General features: G+C 61.8%; 1 long non-coding RNA gene across 1 annotated transcript; it reads left to right on the forward strand.

The window, feature by feature from the left end:
- Positions 1-640: 640 nt before the first annotated feature.
- On the forward strand, positions 641-3955 carry LOC123577730. Its single transcript, XR_006702052.1, has 3 exons — positions 641-1937; positions 2654-2803; positions 3685-3955. It is a non-coding gene; the product is annotated as an uncharacterized LOC123577730 (long non-coding RNA).
- Positions 3956-4173: the final 218 nt, after the last annotated feature.

The following is a 4173-nucleotide window of genomic DNA, read 5'->3' on the forward strand; positions in this document are numbered from 1 at the left end:
CCAGGGCAGTGGGCGTCGCCTCCGTCCACAGTGTGGCGGGAGGGGAGGCCCCGTTTACTGCTTCCGTGTAGCTCTGTCTAGAGGGGAGCTGTGCAGGTGGTGTAGACAAGCGTATTCTGGGCCCGGGACCCCCAGCATCTCCAGTGCCCAGAAGTTTGTGTGTTTCCTGTGCTAGTCTAGGAGGTTGGGTCCTATGTCCTTGTTCTGCATCTTTGAGACGAGCAGGTCCTAGTGGAGCAGGATTGGTGGCACAAGGGGCCAGATGGCCTTCTGGAGAGGGTCCCCTGGTCTCAAGCCCCAGCCCCAGGTCCGCGTTCCAGAGCCTTCTCTGCAGAGGCAGGTGCTGCCTGTTGGGTACCAGGTTGGGGCTTGGGGTTCTGGCTGTGGGAACTCCTTGCCGGCATTGGCCCAGCTTTCTGGAAGGTGGGGTGTTCCTCGGAGGTAACGAACGGAAAACACGATGTCAGCCAGGAGAGCCCCGGCAGCCGAGCCGTGTGCCACGAGGGCTCGTGAGGCCGCGGGGGCCACGCGGGGTTTGGAAGTGGGGCTCGTGACCGCGACCTGGGAACCGTGGGCAGAGTCCCACAGCTCAGAAGCTTACTTGGGAGGTCCGTGTGAAAGCAGCCTGTGGGGCCATGCGGGGCACCCGCGCAGGCTCAGGCGGCACGAGGGGTGCACACGTCAGCTGAGTTCCTAGCCAGACTCCCAGAGTGACGTCGTGACGACGTCAAAGTGGTTCTGTCCTTGGCTCTGGAGTCCCAACTACCTGCAAAGTAGGAGAGAATGTCGTTCTGAGAATTCAAAACGCAAAGTTCTCAGTAGAGGGATTTTAAAGATCCTTTCTTTTGGAGAAAGAGGGCAACGGTCAGGAAGCCGTTGGCATCAGGTGCTGGGAGCATCCGGGGGGACGTCCTGAGCTGGTGGATTAGCCTGCATCCCCGGCACCCGTGGGACCGGACCCTGGAGGCCGTCGGGCTTGATGTGGAAGCGGCCATCGGTGAGGAGGCAGCTCAGGAGCCGAGAGAGCTTCGGCTCCCTGCCCTCCTTGGCGGGAGGGCCTTGGCCCCCAGCTCCTTGGCTTGGCGTCACAGAGCCACGGGGCCACCCGCCTGCGGGACGGGAGTGAATCACAGGCTGGACGCCGGTTTCCGGAGTTCTCCCGGAGGGGGCTCTCCTGCCCCTCGACACTCAGGGGCCGCTGAGCCGCCATCACCTGTGGCTTCCAGGACCTTGAATGACCACCGTCCCCCCCTCGCCCAACGGAGGCTAGGGTAAATAACCCTGAGGTCGGGTAACGGAGGGAGCTCGGAAGACGGCGGCTGTGTCGGAGCTCCGGCATCGCCACAAACTCCGTTCTTGATCAGGAGGACCCATTCCTACCCCCACCACGACCAAGGTGCATCCAGAAACACATCTGGGACCTTGGGAAGCAGTTGGCCTGGTGTTGAGCGTTTCACCGAGGGCCGAGCGGGAGAGGGTTGATTAATTACTGAGGGTGGACATCGACGAACGTCCCAAAGAGAGGGACAGGATGTTTGTCAGCGGGCATCGCGGGTGCGGGGGGACCCACAGGAGCTCCGGGCAGGCGAGGGCAGAGTGGGGGTCTCCGAGGTGGGGCCCCTGTGCCACACTCAGGGCATTCGTGTGGGCCGTGGAGGCCAGGAGACCACCGGGTCCGTCCCCGTGCACGGTTCCCAGACGGGTCCCGGGTGCGGTGACGACCTTGTCCCCAGGCAGAGTCCCTGAGAACTGGGCTCCCCCACTCCAGCTGTCGGCCTGCTGGTTTTCAGTTCCCCATTGGTCCTGCGTTCCCAGGGCTGCTATTGCCCCCCCCAGCTGGAAGCCCGGCCACAGGGCCTGCAGTCCCGGTCCTGCGGCCGACTCGGCAGCTGGGCCCGGGGTTCTGCGTGCCAGCGCCCGTCCCCGCCCAGTGGCCTGTGAGCGTGGGCCCTTGGAGGGCTGGGCGGTATGGGGGGGGGGGGGAAGACGGGGGTCCCCGGGCTGCTCAGCCTGAGTCCCTCCGAGCCTCCACTGCAACGTCAGCGATGCGCGACGGGGTGCAGGGAGGCTCAAATTGGACAAAGCGCGCAAACGCCTTGCACCAGATGTGGGCCGGCTTCCACCTTTCTCTCTGAAGGCGCCTCACGGACCTTCTCCCCTTCCCTGCTCTTCCTTCTTCCCCCCGCGGACGCCTCACTGCATCTCCACTTGCCGGATGCAGGACGCTGGGCCGCGTCCCCCGGCTCTGCCGCCCCCGAGCCGGGCCCCCACGGAGGGGTTCCTGGAGGTGCGTGTTCCAGCTTTCCAGGCCCTCGACGGGGGCCACATCCCAGCTCGGAGGACGTGGTCAGAATGAGAGGATCTGCCGTGGAGCCCCAGTCAGAGTGGGGGCCGCGTGGGGCAAAGGGGAGGCGAGGCGCCTTTTGGGGGAGCGGTTCTGTGCCAGCTGCAGACACACTGCCCCCTCCCAAAGCTCGGGGTGACCACAGGGGTGATCGAATCTGCCGGAAGTCAGGTCCAAAACCCCCTGCTTGTGTAACTCAGGGGTGATTCTTTTTACCGACAAGCTGGAAGCCAGACATAGTCCTAAGACCCAGGGGTCAGACTTATTTGCCCTCTCGCTGGGACATTCTGTGTCTACATCTATTTCCAGGTGGTGCCAGCCTGGGGTAGGAACATTTGTCTCTGGCCACCTCGTAGCGTGGACCCCAGGGACAGTGAGCCCACGCCCATGTCTGCAGAGGCCAAGACCTGAATATGGATCCAGCCTGTGGGATCATCTGGAGAACTTGTCCCCACTCGGGTGTGTCCCCGCACGGGCTCCGGGTTCTTAATTTTCCCCATGACGACAGTGAGGGGGGAGCCCCCAGTCTGAATGGCCTCCACACATGCCCCACATCGCCCCGTTGGCTCTGTTGCCGCAGCGAGCTGGGGACGGCTTGGTTCTAGGACCGGTTCGTGAGACCATCCCTTTTCCTTCCCTCCTCCACCCCCCCTTCAACCCAGTCAAGAGTCCTCGCCCTCCAAAGCTCAAGGAAACCTCCTGCTCCCCCGGCTGGAGCAAATCCTTCTCCCCAGAATTCAGGAGGGAGTGCCCTGCAAGAGAAGGAGAGCGGAGCCGTGCTCTCGTCCCCACCCCGCCGCTGGCTGCCGGGGGGTCGTGGGAAGGGCATTTTGCCTGTTTGAGCCCCATTTTCTCATCTGCCAAATGGGCCAAGTGTAGAAATGCACGCGGCGTTCTTGTGGGGATCACAGGGCCACAGGGCTGCCGGGATGCAGCGTAAGAAGGGGATGGGAAGCCAGGAGCCCCAAACCAGCCCAGCCTGTTCCTGTCTCGTGTCACTTTGGGAGAGTGAGTTCACCTCCTTGGGTACAAAATTTCACAGTCCTTCGAATGCGGGAATTGGAGACTCGAAGCTCCCTTCTCGAGCTTTGGACACTGTAAAGCGTTTCTTATGTTACGGCTTCTTCGGTATCGGGTACTTATCAGCTTGTGAATCACCCATCCACCTGTCCTCATCGCCAGCTTACCCCAGGCCGGGGACGCTGTCCTGTGCTCTTTGGTACTTCTGGGCACGTATGTGATTTTAAATCTGCCCTGTGGTGGTAAGATTCCAAAGTGTGTCTTTGAAATTTTGATCGCCTTGGACAAATGATTTGGGAGTAAAATCTTCTTTCTTTCAGTTCTGACACGTAGAATTTAAGAATATTTTCCCACTCGCGAGCAATCCTTTTCCGAGCTTACCTCCCTGTGGTCGACGCCGGTCGACCCAGGTCGAAGCCTGGGTACTTACGGTCTTTCCTCTCTTCCTCCGACGACTGATAACACGCCCCGCTGGCAGGGAAGGGTGTCCTCTGACCACTTATGTGGACCTGACCCGTGTCAGCTAACTTTGTGAAGCTCGACGTCAGAGGTTCTGCCTCTCCCAGAGCAGAGGCGACGGACTGATGGATCGGGCACTTGGGCCCTCGGCGCGGCCGAAGTCGATTGATTCCCTTTTGCACAGGGTGGAAGTTTCACGCGACTCTCCTTGAAGTACGCCCAGCTTGGGTAAAGCTTTCGCCCTTGCGCCGGACGGGGCAGGATGCATTCCACGTACACGCACTTCATCGCTGGGTGGGCGCGGGCACCTGCTGGGGCTGCGCAGACCGGGGGCTGGAGGCAGCAGAAGT

The sequence above is a fragment of the Leopardus geoffroyi genome, chromosome E2, assembly GCF_018350155.1.
Source record: "Leopardus geoffroyi isolate Oge1 chromosome E2, O.geoffroyi_Oge1_pat1.0, whole genome shotgun sequence".
Classification (NCBI taxonomy): Eukaryota; Metazoa; Chordata; class Mammalia; order Carnivora; family Felidae; genus Leopardus; species Leopardus geoffroyi.